Raw genomic sequence first — 16,422 nt, 5'->3', positions numbered from 1 at the left:
TGAAAATTAAATCCCCCCAAATAGAAATAGTATCATCTAGCTTTTTTGAAATTCACTACTATCTGTTTCAGGTCTGTATATTTTAGTGGCAGGGTGCTAGGCACAGACTGGCACAGAAACATATGCTTGGCTCAAAATGCTTGTACATTCCTTTGAAATTCACTGATTTCTGTGGCAGGCACTTCAGATTAACAGAGATTAAACAGATTAAGAGATCTGGAGGAATAGATATCTAAGAAAGGATTAAAAAAGAACACCATGCAGAATCTCTGACTGCATGTACCAAACACCAGACTCTAATTTGAGGTTCAAATTCAGGGTTGAAACATGGAGGCAGATGAAATGTATTCTAACTGTAAGAATTCTCCTGCTATTTTTTCCACGAGCTTTTGTGGCTTTCTGGGCCAGGCCCCTAACTCCTCTCACTGGGAAAATGGAGGCACTTTTTCCATAAAACAAGGGAGATTATTTTGCCAGAGCATTTGGATTTTCCAGAAGACTAGAAGCATATGAAAAAAATCCTTACCAAAAATGTGTTTGTCATCCAAACTAATATGATTCTGTGGTATGGAACCTGAACTTGCTGCATTGAATGAACCATTTGGTTTATCTTGGAATTATTTTAGGTAGCGTACCTGTAACTGTTCATGGTTCTTCATACAGAATCATAGAATCCCCAAGGATGGAAAATACCTCTGAGATCATCCAGTCCAGCCTATAACCTAACACCACAACATCAGCTAAACCATGCCACCAAGTACCACATCTGATCTTTTCTTGAAGACCTCCAGGGATGGTGACTCCACCACCTCCCTGGGCAGTCCACTCTGCTGCCATCTCACAACCTGTACAACTACATTTGCTGCAATGATGTTAACATTACAGTATTCTTACCAAACTTGGAATGCTTTTCCTCCATTTCTCACACAGCATAGTTCTCATTTATTTTAGCATTATTTTGCAATATCTGCTGTTCTTATTATGTGAGAGAGAAAAAAGGAGAGAAGGGAAATACAGACAGAATAAAGGAGCAAGGAAAAAACAGAAGAAAGCAAGAAGATAGATAGAAGATAGAAAGATAGAAGGATTTAAAAAAACACAAAAAAAAGGGAAACAATTTGCAAAGCACACACAGTTCTCTTACTGATATATTTCATTTTCTCTGCAACAAATCCACTCAAGTGTGGTGGGTACTTATGCAAATGTTTTTTCTGTAATCTGTCAGCATATCCTATAGAAAGCATTGAAATGATAATTTCAAGGAGCTTTTCAGCAATACTTTAGATTTAAGGGGATTTTTTTTTTCAGTAGTTAGCAGCTTGTGTTTCAATCAACTCTGCTGGTTATGTATTACTCTCTGGTGCACAATTAAGAAAGGATACATGTTTGTCGCCCTGAGCTGGCTGCCAAGATCCAATGTTTAGTTCCGGTGTTCTGTCTCACTAGCATCGAATGGGAGGCAGGGAGTGACATACCTTGTTTGGCTTCACTGCTTAATGAGGTCATCCTGTGTTAATAAAGAAGCAAAAACTTTCTAGACTTGGACATTTCACACATTATTTTCTAGTATTTGTTTTAAATGGCACTGATTTTTAAGTTAAAGGCCAGATACACACTAAGATTTCATAATTTCACTCTTTTTTATGTATAGATATTTCACTTCCATAATATATCTATAAGGAGCCTCTTCTGTATCTCCATCAGGCCTTCTGAAGTATGATAGTGCTTCGCATGCATCTCAGATCCTGGCAGGATGGAACCATTACTTACCTGACTTCCTCAGAGGCCATGACCTGCATTCTTATGAGGCAGCACGAATGTGCACTAATGTCAGCAATGGCCAGTAACTGCAAGCCAGGCCTTCCTCTGTGTGCCACCACAGAAGGTCAGAAACTGACGGCACTCGGTACTTGGTTCAAGGTATAGCAATTTATGCTTCAGTGTTGGGAGTCTTTGGATTTCAGTCCTTAAGGAAAATGAGCACAGAACACTGAGAATCTTGCTTGAGAAGCTAGGGTTCCACATGACAGCTAAAGAGAAGCAGGCATGTGGAAATGGCATGTGACCAATGGACAGCTGCCAGTCATCCCTGAAGGTTGAAATAGCAACTCTGAAGTGGTAGACAAAGACTGTGGAGGTTCCAGGCTGCATTGCCTTTACTGAGGTAGTGGAGCCATCTAGTACCAAATAGTAACTGCTAAACACCTTTGTCTTGAGTCTTTAGATTGTGCAATGATAAACTACCCAGACTTCATAATACTCTTGGTTTAAGAGCTGTCCCACATCAAAGGCCCTTCAAGTACATCACCAATGAATATCTGAGCCATGTTCATTTCATTTCAAAATGGAGTCACACAATAGCATGTACCAAACTTGCTATGTCACACACTGGTGCCGTGAATAGTAGCTCCAACACAGCTCAGCAAACAGTTCAGCTGTTTCAGAGGTGAAAGGGCAGAAACACTGGGTAGTGAGCTGTGAGAGAAAACCTAAAACTGAACCAAAACTAAATTCTCGTCCTAATAAGCCTTTATTTACTTAGAGGAGTACTTCAAATAGTTTTCAAATGTCACTCAAATATTATCCTGAAAATAAATGCTTCTCTGACTGGAAAGCTTAAGTCATTGTTAACTAGGTTCTTGATAAAAGAAATCCTGTAAGAAATAACAGGTTCCATCTCTGTGTTTATGTACAGATCTCCCTTTTCCTAGAAATAGAAGCATAGAAGCATAGAATCAACCAGGTTGGAAGAGACCTCCAAGATCATCCAGTCCAACCTAGCACCCAGCCCTAGCCAGTCAAGTCTGTTGTATTAGCATCAGCTTTTACACAATACTTTGGTACTGAAGAGCACTACATGTTGAAGAGACTCATATAGAGCCTCCATAAGAAACAGACAAACCTAATACATGTTTTACTTCGAGATAATGAAGATGAACATGGATTTAAGAGAGAAAGGACTGGTTAATCAGGATGCAGATGTTTCTGAAATTATAACTGAAGGAAAAAAAAAAAGAAAGAATTAACCTTTTAAAAACAAAGAGAAGGTTTGGTGCAGGAGGCTTCTCTGTAGAGAAAAGGATTTTCAGAAATGTATAGTATTCTGCAATGAAAAGGCTGAGAGACTTTGTGGCTGTGTGTATAGTTGGGGCCCAGGGAGGGAATGAGAGCCATGCTCTCCTAGGGGACATAGCCAGAGACTCAAGTTGAAGGATGAAGAAAAGTAGTATCTTTTTGGTGAAGAATTTCCTGCCAAGATGAAGACAGCATTTTTTTTCCCACCCTTTAGGTATTAAGGAGCATCCAGAAGCACCACAAATCTTGTGAATTTTGCAGTCTTGGCACATTAAAAAAAAGGCACCCAAAAAAACCCCCAACAAACGAAAAAAACAAAACCAGGGACAAAAGAAAGTTTGCTGCACTGTGTATGGTCTTCCTTTACACAGGGCCAGAAACCTTTCTGCTTATAAGTTAGGTGATGTTGAAAATTTAGAACAGTTGTTTGAAATATTTGTACCTGCCAAATTCCAATGAGACAAAAGCACTAACTTTACAAGTATCCTGTGACAATAAAGAGAGGTTCTTAGAGTACTACAAGTATCTCTGCAGAATATTCATGTTGTAAACCTTTGCTCTGGGTTTTCAGCTGTTTATAACAGGCATCTAAATCCCACAGTACCCACAATATATTAAACTGACAAAAATATTACGTTCTTAAGTAATGCCACTTCTTTGCTGAAAGTATCAAACCTAAGCTTAGCATTAAAGACCTGAATGCATTTACTAATATTTTACTAAAGATTATGAATGTTTTCCATAGTTGTAGAGCAACAGTTGGCAAGGAAAACAGTGAAGACATGTTATATAAATACTTGCATAACTGATTTTTCCCCCCATATTTATTCCAGCTCTAGATAGTTCAGCCAGTTACAATAAAGTACATTACAGCAACTGAAATAAAATCTAACTGTATTTTTTTAATACATCAGCTGCATTAAATGTTTTTTTTTTTTCTGCCACTACTACTCTCATTTCAGTCTCTTAATTTTTTCCTATTGTGATTTATTATTATAAAAAGTCTGCCCACAACATGGACAGAGATGGATGTTCCCTTTTAGCTTTTGCTACATGTAATTTATAATCCTGTATTCCATCAGTAGTCCTTGTTCTTCACAGCTTCAAAGCCTATCTGAAAAGATACCTTTGCCTCTTATCTCCCCTTTATCTATCGTCTAAATGTGTTTTTTTAATTAGAATTTAGTATTGATTAGGACTGCAAATTATTTTCAAAGAGGAACTGGAAGGAAGATATCATGAAACCATATTACATATATTCATCAAAAGCTAGAAACACTCTTTACTGGCATTTGCCAGTGCAGTCTCTAATCTTCTAAGAGAATAACCATTCTGTCATGATACCTGTGACTATTTCACGCATGGTATCACTGCACACTTCAGACTTTGACTAAGCCATGACTCTTTTGGTTCCAAAATTTACCACTGTTAAGCTCAAGGACTTTTTCCACACATAGTTAACTATCATGCTGTGTCTCCTACAGATCTGGAGCACGTGACACGCAAAGTGTAGAGCTGGTGTAAATTAACACAGATTTTCAGATCAACTATAGATTTCCAGCATCATGCTACAAATGTCGTTGCTTCATGAACCTACCAAAATGTTTTGCAAGCCATGCCTAACTTGTAACTCAAAGACATGTGTGCTCTGTGCTCTTTCATTGCCACCACATAACCATGTGTTTTTATCTGGGAAGGGAACTATTTAATTGTTTTTTAGTGCTCATGTAGGCCACTAGTCAGTCAGTGAGACTGATACTTGGTCAACGTCTGAAAATTCTGATGGACTCCTGCATAAACTTGAGTGCTGGTATTTTACTTTCTTTCTGGCAAGGCCATCAGCAAAGAAATTATGCCTGTCTTATCATGCGTTCTGCTTGTTCACTATTGCTGTTGCCAGGTATATTATTTGTTCATTAGAACCTCTCAGAAAGCCCAAACTAAGTCCTGGGCTACACACAAATACACAGTAAAAGATGATGTTTGACTTAAAGAGCTGTGAATAGCTAAGATGGAAAACAAGAATATGAAAGTAAGCATTACGATGTTTGTTTTTGAATTGGGGAAATAAGACATGCTGGAGATCCCAGAACAAAGACTTCATCTGAGCTAAGAAGTGAATACACATCTTTTGAATGCAGTTGCACAAGATTTTAAAAATAAACATGGGATCAAAACACTTGCACGTTTCTGCAACTGAAATTCAAATAGATTTTGCAGATAAGGTTAATATGAGGGCACAGGTGCTATAAATAAAAGCAGGAACCAGTCCTCACTCTATAGCTTCATGCCTAACACACACCAGTTTTGACTTCATTCATTCTGGAGGGCTCTGCAAATCCTCACAGAAAAGAGGTTTACTCTTGCCTGGTTTGATTAGCATCATGCAATCTGTTTGGGAACATTTCACTTTAACAAGCATTTAATTCAATCTACAATTAATTGTAATTTTTCCCATCACAATTCCTTGAATTTTTTGAGGGAAAAAAAAAAAAGAAAAAAAGATCAGTTCCACACTGACCAAAAGCCTTCCTGAGTTTCTGAAGCCACAAGACTATCCTGACCTTCATAACATTCTTCCCATGTGGAAATTCTAAATATGCCTTGAGAACTCTATGGACTAATGGCTACATTTTCACTAAAATCTGAACTACTTATCAATCCAATGAATATTTTTCTCAGTGTGAGGCAAGTGAGTTTACATTCTTAGATTGCCAGTGCAAACAGAAAACCAGGAAGACAATTTCATTAAAAAAAAAAAAAAATTAAAATGAGAGAATTTAAAATTAGATTGATGCATATTTTCTCCAAAGACATGGAAATCTTGCCATTTTTAGCAGTGCTATTTAAAACACGAACTGCAATGTGTGTTTTAGGCTCCAGGGTGCCTGAAGTCAGGACTAGAGAGCCACACATCTATTAATACAATCAGACACCCCTGCCTATATAACCAGAAGATAGCAACTGGGTATAGTGTCTTGTGTTTTCAAATCACAGAAATAGTTATGAACAAATGCAAAAGCCCAATTTTTTCAAGCAACAAACTGGAAATCTTGCTGAGTTGTTCCTCCATTGTATTCAGCCTTTTACTAATGCTCTTTCGTGTGTGAAGAGTTTCTCTATTTGCCGAGGAGGGAAATCAGCTTTCCCTGAGCAACTTTTGTCAGTCTCCATCTGTATCAAGTGCCAAGCGAAATGCAAGGTTAAAATGAAATAAATTAAACACGTTTACCTTGGTCAGCATTAGAAAGGCTGGCACATTCCTGTCTGATATACCATAAAGAAACCTATTTCTAGAATCTGAAAAATAACTGCTATTATTAATTAAAAACTAAGAGTTTAGCAGCAGCTACTGTATGTGGCATCACAGAAAGCCTAAGTTCACTGCACCCTCTGGAATCAATAACATTCTAGAATTACACCAGGAGGATGGCCACAAAACAGATTTTTCTCAAAGGAGTGGTGTATTTTTGTTATGGATACCTTAGAATGGAGCTGAGGAAAATACTCATTTCATAAATGTGTGTTTCTGTCAATTTCTATTTGTGGACAAAATTGTAACAGGACTGTAACACACCACCTGATAGTAAGACATCTTTAGTCACAGTGAAGCAAATGCTCTAAAATAATATATAAGGTTACAACTTGGTTATTATCTAGCTTTAATGTACTTTCTCTAAGAAATTAGCCTGCTGGTGCTGACTGGCATGAGGAGGTGACTTGTTTGAACACTTGTACTAGCAAGGCACCATTCTCTTGGAACATCTGCTTCTACTATGAATATGCAAGAAAATAAATTCAAAAGTTTGAACATCTGAGATGCTCAAAACATGCTGAAAAGAATATTCAAAGTAATGTCAAATGTGAGATTTAGCTTTATTTAAATTTCAAGTGCTAAAAATCTTAATTGCAGCACTAAGCATCTAAATAAATACCATGAATTTTAATAAACACATTGATAATAAAAATCCCTAAAAATGAAAACAGTACAAAATGTTCATGGAATTTCAGCAAAGAAACTCTAATGGCAGCACTCCACAGCTCAGTTTGCATTTACTAATAAAACAGCCATGCAGGAATGTCACATTTTCTAAACATGATTACCCAAAAATTCCTTAAAACATGTCCTATAGTGTCCAATCAATTAAATACACTTCATTTAACACACACTTAACTTTACCTGAAAAAAAAAAGAAAAAAAGAAGAAAAAGGAAACTTGCTGCTACTCTACAAAGTACAAAATACAGCCAGTACCTTCTAATACTATTTCCTTGTTGATAACCTAGAATGCTGTGTCTGATTCTTCAGATTACTGAGGTACTTAGTTTTTTAAGAAAGACAAAATTTACGACATCTTTTGGTTTAACAACTCATTTAAGTTATACAGAAAATAGTTGTATTTGCTACAGACTCTACCTTGACTCCTTGGATTGCTTATTTTGAACCTCAGTATTAAAGAAAAAAAAATCAAACAAATAGTATTTCTCTTTACAAAAGCTGTGATATTTTACCTTTCATTACACCACATCACCAGGTTTTTACTCCTAGATTTTACTCCTACTGATGTCCCAAGTGTATATTTTAATATAAATTCTTACTTAATGTTTTAATTTCACTGTGGGATCTGTTTTGAAATAGACTGTCAGAATGGCTAAAGCAAATTTAGAAAGAAATCATTAATCAGAAAAAAAACCCAGACATGCAAGACTTTAGTACTCTGTGGACTCAACATTAAAGACTAATTTGACTTCTCATTTTTAGTGGCTCACCAATAACTTAATTGAGTAATTTATGTGAATATTCAGCAAGTGAACCAGTAGAAGATAAGAATGGTGGGCAAATTTATTGATGGTTAAGAGAGTAATAACCCACCGCAGAACTAAATTCCTTACTTTCTCCTCCAGTGTGTTTGCCTCATGATCTTGCACTGTCATAAGTCTTATTAGCTGCAAGCTACATAATTCCACGGGGAAAAATACAACCAAGAGATCTCAACAGGTGCCTTCCTTCTTTATCCTTCCATACTTTTTCTGTCTGTTTTAGATCAGTCTGATTTCAGCAACTGCTCTTCTCTCTTGAGAATGTGGAGCATGATGTCTTTCTATCACCATTACAGTATTCCTTCATGTTTCCTTGCAATCACATGGTTCATTTAAGGTTCTTGCTTTTGGTAAAACATAACAGTCATCAGAGCTGCAGAATGTATGGCCATATGTAGCATCCCAGAGCAAGACAATCCAGGCAAGAAACTTCTGCGCAATAAAGAGAACTTCCCATGCTTACATTTGTAACACATTAGCATGCATTCTTTGGTTGCTTAAATTACTTAATTTATCTGATTAATGATGTGAAATAGCCTATTACGGGAATCCTTTTCCAGCAGGAGATCCAGTTAGGTGGTTTGAAGTGTATACTTCCAAGAGTTTTCTTTCTGTAGTCTGGAAACATCACCTTAATCCTAACTACAAGAAAAGGGAGTGGCTCCATTGGGAATCTTGTTTTATGAAAAACTTAAGATTAGATGATTTCCAAATAAGTAAAACACTTTGTTCTATTCATAGAAACTTGTACAGTTGTTATGAAAAATTGCTGTCACTTTTTTTTTTCTGTTACTTTATATTCTGAGACTTCAGAATGGAAAATCTGAGTGAGTAAAAATATCTTATTTTCCTACTAGTATTTAAACTAGACTAGTTTAAAAGTCTTACCACTTCTCTTTATGCCAGCCCATACACATAGCCTGTAGTCCAGTGAAAGTGCATAGCCCAAATACAGCGTTGCAAGTAATGCTGCATCCTTGCTTAGGATTTTCGTCCAGTTAGTTTGTCTTTTGAACTTAGAAAATCATCCCACTTCATACACAGAAATAAGTGACCAGCTCTGAAAGGAGAGCCATTGTAGAAGCAACATTAGGTCAAGCCTGAGAGTACATACATATGGTGTAAAAAGTACTCCTTTACACGGGAGAGGAAAACTTTTGAATTCAGATGCCCTACCTTTATACATGGAGATGATTTAATAAAGACCTAGGCCTAGGCCCCGGCTAGTAATGGTTGCCGAACTTTAGCCACAGAAATAGCTCTGTTAACTACGAAAAGGAATTACAAGTCTCAAAATAATATAAAGAATGGTGGAGGCATGAAAGTCTGCGGAAAGCAAACGGCCAGTCACAACGAATACAACACAATTTAGGGTTTCATTTATTCTTCCTAGGAAAAAAAATACAGCAGGGATAGCAAACACAAAAATCAAGTTATTGTTAGAGCATGAAGTATGCGATTAAACACTGGGTTTGTCTAATTCATGAGATGCAATAACATGAATTACTCTGAAAAACCTTACCCAAATACAATGCGGTAAGAGGCGCCTGGATGGGTTGAACCAGCCTGACGGGCACTGGCAGTTAGCAAATTGTTAGAAAGCCTCACAATGCACAAAGGCTGCCCGAACACCCCTCCCGGCTGCAGACCGCAGCGCGCTGCCCGACCGCTCCCAGCCTCGCCTCCATGCATATTTCGCTCCAGATCCTATGTGGCTCGTGGCACGGTGCAAATGGGGCTCTGGGTGCTGTGGGAAAGGGGCTCCCGGCGCAACCCCCACTCCCTCCCCCCCACCCAGTGCCGTGGCTCAGCCTCACACCGCACGGCGGCTAAGATACCCGGCCAGAGCCCTGCCCGTCCCTGCCCAGAGCTCCCCGCGGGCACGGCCAGGAGCCCCGTCCCAGCGCTGTCCAGGGTCCCCGCCGTTCCGCTCCGCGTCCCGCTCCGCGCCCCGGGCGCCGTTCACTCACCATAGCGCGCAGACTGCCCGCGGCTGCGCAAGCCCTGCCGAGGGGTTCTGGCCAGGGCGCCGCTGCCGCTCGTTGGCGCCTCAAAGGTGTATTTGGGGAGCGGGCGCGGCGCGGCGGCGGGGCCGCCTCGGCGGGCGGGCGGGGGCGCGGCGGGAGGGGCCTTCCCGCGGGCCCAATCAGGCCGGAGCGGGCGGTGGCTGCGGCGGCGGCGGCGGCGGCTCGGGGAGGCGCTGCCCCTGGGCGCCCCGCGCTGCCTGCCTGCTGCCGGTGCCGCGCCGCGGCGGACGCGCGGTCTTGGCTGTGGTGCGAAGCGGCAGCGGGGCTGCAGAGAGGCGTCTGTCGCTCTGTCGCCGCACCCTCCTGCCTCGGGGTCGCGGGATTCCCCCTGGCCTTGCAGCACCGCACGGCTTCAGATTTCGAGAGATGTCCCTTTGCGCAGGCAGCAGCTGCCGAGTGCAGCTTCCGCACCAGTAGAAGCCGGAGCCATCGTCGGGGCGAAGCGGGGTAGCTACTGAGGGCTTTCCCACAACGTTATCTTTCCGAATGCCCTTCAGTTTTGGAATTGCATTATAACACTTTTACTTGTTGATAGTGCTATTCTGTGTATCTATACTACAAGACATTTTTGCTGTAGCTTTGTAGCGTGACTTTAATAGCTAAGTAATGACAGGAAGGAAACAGATGACCACAGATGAGCATGGAAAACTAAAATCATTTGACCAGTTTTGAAATATTGGAGAGCCAAGTTCAACGCAGAACACAAATGCATTGAGTTCCCCAGGTCGAAAATCTTACTCTTGCATGTCACCATTCAAATGAACAGCAGCTTAACAATTTTTGAATCTTCAAAAACGCCATAACATCTTCATAGTATTTTCACTGTGAAAACATTCAATGGTTTTTGAAAGCCCAGGATGAGAAACAGTTCTTTTGTTGGGCTTGGACAATGAACAGCGAATGACCTCACGGTAGGATTAGTTTCCTTATAAAGTCACGTGAAAGCAAACACAAGATTTCACCAAGAAAAACAGCTTTTGTATGCTAAAGGGTGACCTTGGAGAAGCATCATACTTACACACCAGAAGAAGAAAGAGTATCATGTCTTTTAGATCACTTGTAGCTCATCAGCAAGCTAGTGAGGGAGAGAGTTCAAATCAACCAAAACAAAAGCTGCACATCTCCAGGTGGTTTTGAATAGACCAGTTTTACATGAGAGGGTATCAAAGCTCAAGGTGTGGAGGTTCTCTTGCATTCCTGGCTGTCAGAACTGAAAAATGATATAATAAATATATCTGCTTCACACCACGCTTCCCTCTCTGCAGTGTTAAGAGAAACCTGTCAGTTAAAGAACTGATGAAGTCCTTCAGCCACCAGTTAGCTGAAAATAATCTGCCAAAGCCCATTTTGTTGCCATTTCTGAAGTTATTGACAAGCAATGTGAAGCTTAATTGAATGTTAAATAATCTAGGACACTGTGTACCTCATAAAATTGTTGTATTGATGCAGACTCTTGCCTCTAGAAACAAAGCTTAGTCTCAAGACAAGGCCTTGCTAATGTTGCCCTCACCTGCAAACTATTCTAGCTCTTGCTGTTCAGCCTCTCTTTGCTTGCCTCAGGGAACCAGCTTTTTCTGTAAAAAGAAGCTGTACCATCTTCTAAGTACTTGATACAACTGAATTCCATTGGCAAGTTTCTGTACCAAAAATGAGGAAGAGCATCTGCTGCACAGAGGATGCCTGTTCCAGGATGTGCTGTGCAAGTTTAGGCATGATGATGATTAGTGTAGTGTAAATGTGCTGTGCCCATTGGGACAAATTAATGCTAGACAGCAAAGGTGAATTCGAATATGCAGTGAGTAACTGGATCAGCAGCAACCAAAGGTCTCCTAGAGTTCTTAAAAAGCCACTGTTGTCCTTACTGGTCACTACGTAGATACTAATAATGACTTGTGAACTTGCACCAAATAAAAACTAAATAAAGTGCTCCTAAGTATTTTGGAAGAAAAATAGTATTTCAAATTATATTAATTGAATTATTTGCCTAGGGCAGGATTAGTTTTACTTTAGCCCTTGAAAAGTTAGTTCCCTAAACAAAATTAGACTAGATAAATTTATTTCATAAGATCTTCCAAATACCAAGAAGATACCATGTTTCCATCGAGAAGCACTTCTGTCATGCTTAAAAATGGCTACATTTTCTTCAGTTTCTCCTTTAAACTAAAGGTCTCCTTTTAACAATGGTATGTAAAGATTACATTATAAGTTTGCATGCTAAGATGTATGGGCATCAGAATTCAGAGCATAATTAGCACTCCTAAACTGTCATTTACTGGCATCTGCTGTATTTAAATCAAGTTCTCAAAATCAGATGTCTTTAAGAAGCACCTCGCAAATTTATCATCTCCCCCGTGGCAACTGAATTTCTGAAAATACAGAAAGCTGCAGCCCAGAGCTGTGGTGCTGAGCAGCTAACTGATGGCTCAGCTTTGATGGCTTCAGGCACCAGCACTGTGGGATTAGAGATGCTAGCAGATCAGAGAGCTGCAGAAAAATGGTTTGGAAGGCAGCCCTGGACTTCAGCGGGTCCAACACTGCTGCTCAAAGCAGGGGCAACAAGAGCATGATGTTCAGTGCAGTGTCCAGTCAGGTTTTTTGTGTTTCCAAGAATGAGGACTCCACAACTGTTGCAGGAAATGTGTTGTACTGTTTGACAACCCTCACAGCAAGTTTCCACATTTAAATGGATTTTTTAGTATTTCTGTTTGTGCCTACAGGCTCCTGTCTCTTTTACAGTATGCCAGTGACAAGACTTCAGCTCCCTCTTAATGTCTTTCCCATCAGATAGATACATGAGGTAGGATCTCCTTGAGCCTCCTCTTACCCGGCTTGATCAGTCACAACTGTTCGAGTCTCTCCTCATAAGTCAGGTGCTGCTGTCACTTAAATATTTCAGCAGCCATTTGCTGGACTCACTGTGGTGAGTCTCTTTTGTACTGGGGTGCCCAGATCTATATCCAGCACTCCAGATGTGTTTCACCATTGCTGAGCATAGGGGAAGCATCACCTCCATCCTCCATCTGCTAGCTGTGCCTTTCTCCTAGTGCAGGCCATTTAATGTTTATTGCAGCCCAAATTATGCTATTTCCATTTATTGCTGACATTAGAAATAGTGTTCTTGTCACTGTACAGGGCTCCACTTCAGTTAGTAGTCCATTTGGCTGTAGTACCATGTCCATTGAGGTTTTCAGCTTTTTAATCCAGCCTGGTCAAACAGTGCTCATGGACTCCCTGGATTCACTAAACCTTTAATTTGTGGACCTGGAGTGAAGTGGCTATGCTGTGCATCTTCTTTCAAGACGTGGACAAACTTAATTCTTGCCTTGACTGTAATACTTGGACTTTTAACTTTGAATTTTATTTTATATTTTTGTCACCATGTTTCTTGTTGGTAATACTAATTTCTACTTCACTCCATAATTATACGTTTTTAGTATTGCCATTCAATTACATTTATTGGAGACTCACATGAGGAACACATTAGCTTTTCAGTGCAGTGCAGAGGAGGTGCACATGACACAGAAAGGTGACAGTCAACTCATCCATGGCACTAGCAATCAAGAGCAAGAAATGACAATTATTCCTGAAGGCAAATAAGAATATGAAAACCTGGGGGAAAAAAAAGTCTCATACACTTGTATGAGACTATAAGAGTCTTCTAAGACAAATCTAAATTCTAAATTGTGTGATGCAAATTGAAGAGTTAACTCAGTTTTGAACTATCTAAAATATATCTGAAATCATATTAACTGTGGGTTTTGATACCTCTGCTACCTGATTAGTATTCTTTTGTTGCTTCACTTGTTCTTGCTATAAGAAATTGAAAAAACTATGGAAAATATACTGTCACTGATATGTCTAATGGCATCTAATGGACTTCTTATCAAATTCCAAGCAGGTTTCAGTGATTGAGCCACATTCAGCTCAATTTCTCCTTCTGGACAGTGTTAAATCATGTCCATTAGAAATTACCTATCCTTAACGCTCACAAATTCCTTCCTCAGGAACACGTCTTGCTGTTTAAAAATATACCACATTCAAAAGGGTAGCAATATTAAAATGTTTTCACATTGCCCTTCTCCACTGAAAGACCAATTTTCAAATAGTAGATGCCATATTCTTACTGTTACTCAACTTTAAGCAGTCAGATCTGGGTATTTATCAGGAGTAATATCTGCATTTCCGCCAAAGAAATCTTTGTGCAGTTTCAAGTCTGCCTTGAAGAAGGGTTTCGTTTCAAGGAATGAATAAAAGCAAAAGTTCCCTTTTCTTTCATAGACCTCATACACATGTAAGCAAGCTGTCCAGAACACAAGATTTCTGAGGATCAGAATTTTTGTTGCTGTTGCAATTTTTCTTGGTAAGCTGCTGTTTCCTGGAGATTAGACTAGGTTTCCTCATGTCCTCTGACAATATGTCTGTATTTTGTATAGAAAGACAGTTTTGTGAACTTCTCGTGGTAATTTATCTTGGAGTCTCACAGAGTATTACAACAGTTCTAGCAGCAGCAACAGATAAACAAGATTCTTGTACTTCTTCATTGGACATTACAGGTGGTCAAACTTCCTGTGGAAACTTCTTGTCAGTTGGTTTTGTCTTTTTTTCCCCAACAGTCTTATTTCCAGTTGAAAGATGGGTGCAGAGCTTCTTTGTACTGATCAAGTATCCCTGCCTCTTTTTAGACAGGGAAGCAAACATATTTAGGAAGCTCTCAACTTCAAGGACAATTTCCAGCTTGGGTAATTCAAACTCTTAGCATCCTCCTCTAATTTAAATTGTTATGTATCCTTCCTGTCCCAAGTAAGTTGTTATGAAATCTTTGTCAAGCATTCTGCTAAACATTGGCTATGTCCATGCTGTGTGATCCAGAATAATTTTTCATCTCCTTGTTCCAGGTGCATGCCCTGATGACACCCTGACTTTGTCTTGGATGAGCTCTGCAAGAGCTTTCTTTTGCACTGTGCTTCAATTTCCATTCAAAGGAAGCCTAGGCAGGCAAGCAGCAGGGAGGCAGCTTCAGAGTGCTCCCAAAGGGAGTACAGAGCTCAAGGAATTAGGACTGCAGGGAGCAGACACCATAAAGTACATTTATCCTGCATTAGTTTTTTTGTCTTTTAAAATGTTTTATCTTCAGAATAGTGAATTGTTTCCTGTGAATACTGAAATTCAAGTCTAGCAAAGGTTTATTTCTCGATGTATATAAATTTAATTATTAATCTGTTCAATGTATTTCTTACAGCTAAGAAAGACACAACTACGTTAGACAGTGGTTGAAAACTTGACAACAAAGCCATTCCAAATTTACTATATGGAAAATGTATTTGTATCTAAACTGCTCCATTTTGAGAAGTCTTTATTTTTTTTTGTCCACTGCTGTAATGTCACGCTTCCTGCTGAGTCTCTGAGTATCATCTTAATTCAGCTGTTGAACTGATGTAAGAAAGAAAAGCAGCTGAGCACAAGATGGCAAACAGATCTGAGACACTCATTTTAGCTGATATCATAGCATTATTGAAAACAGGATCAAATATTATTCTTGTACATTACAGTAGTTCTCATTCAATATTTAAATCTCTGAGCTTCTAAATTAGATAAACCTTTGTATTTACTTCATCATAAAAATCACTCATTTGCTTTTTGTTAAGGAGTTTCTATTTCCATTGCGTCAAGTGCAATGCCTCTAGTAATTTTTCATGTTTAGTTGAGACTGCAAATATGTACTAAGATCCAACATCTTGTACACATAATGTCTCAATTTTCTCTTGATATAATCACTTACAAAAAGATGATTGAGCAAATCCAGGAAGCTTCTCTTTTGGATACTGTTCTGCAAACATCTGGATCCACTCCTGTTTTTATGGGAAACTGTCAGGAGTAGTTAAAAAGACTTCATTCCAGAAAGCTTTTTGGTCAAAAGGCATCATTGAGAAAGTAAGAATATTGTTTGCAAATAAAATTAGGTTGACCTTAGTTTTGCAAATGCTGATTTGTATAGACAAAAGTTTCTTTTTTATTCTAATTGTCTACCATGGCGAAATTTACTGACCATACTGTAAACAAGGTAGAGTTTGCCTGGTTCACCTGGAGTTAAAATGAATGGGCTAGCTACAGAGTGAATATATTGTCATCAATAGTATCTAGCTCTAAGGAGCTGTTACTGAATTCTGGAATTTTTGAGAAGGCTTCTCATGTTGTGAAGAACTGATCAGAGTTAGTTTTCTAATTCATCAGGAAAAGCCTTCAAACCCTCCCTCCTCACCTTGTTAAACTGTGACCTCAGTAACTCAATTTAGCTAGAGAAGTCACAGCTAGATAATGGAAACCTAGCTAGAGCTCATAAGGAGAAAATAAATATATAATTCAGAGGTTTTTTTCAGGTTATTCTTTTTGAGAAAAATACCAAAGAAGAATCTCTTTCTCACAGTATTTCTCATGTGGACAATGCACATACAAATAGTCCTGTTTTCTTCTCTGGGGTTATCAACCAAATAGGAGCAAAA

At 39.3% G+C, this 16,422-nt stretch overlaps 1 protein-coding gene across 1 annotated transcript in view; it reads right to left on the bottom strand.

Annotated features, from left to right (window-relative positions):
* The window catches only part of GUCY1A1 (guanylate cyclase 1 soluble subunit alpha 1), a 36,059-nt gene extending 26,077 nt beyond the window's left edge, over positions 1 to 9,982 (bottom strand). The window contains exon 1 of the mRNA XM_064148700.1: positions 9,866 to 9,982. The gene's annotated coding sequence lies outside the window, so the exon portion shown is untranslated. The remainder of the gene's footprint in view (positions 1 to 9,865) is intronic.
* Between the last annotated feature and the right edge of the window lie 6,440 nt (positions 9,983 to 16,422).

The sequence above is a fragment of the Pogoniulus pusillus genome, chromosome 9 (assembly GCF_015220805.1).
Source record: "Pogoniulus pusillus isolate bPogPus1 chromosome 9, bPogPus1.pri, whole genome shotgun sequence".
NCBI lineage: Eukaryota > Metazoa > Chordata > Aves > Piciformes > Lybiidae > Pogoniulus > Pogoniulus pusillus.
Note: the sequence above shows the minus strand (reverse complement) of the source record. Positions and strands in the feature narration are given on the sequence as shown.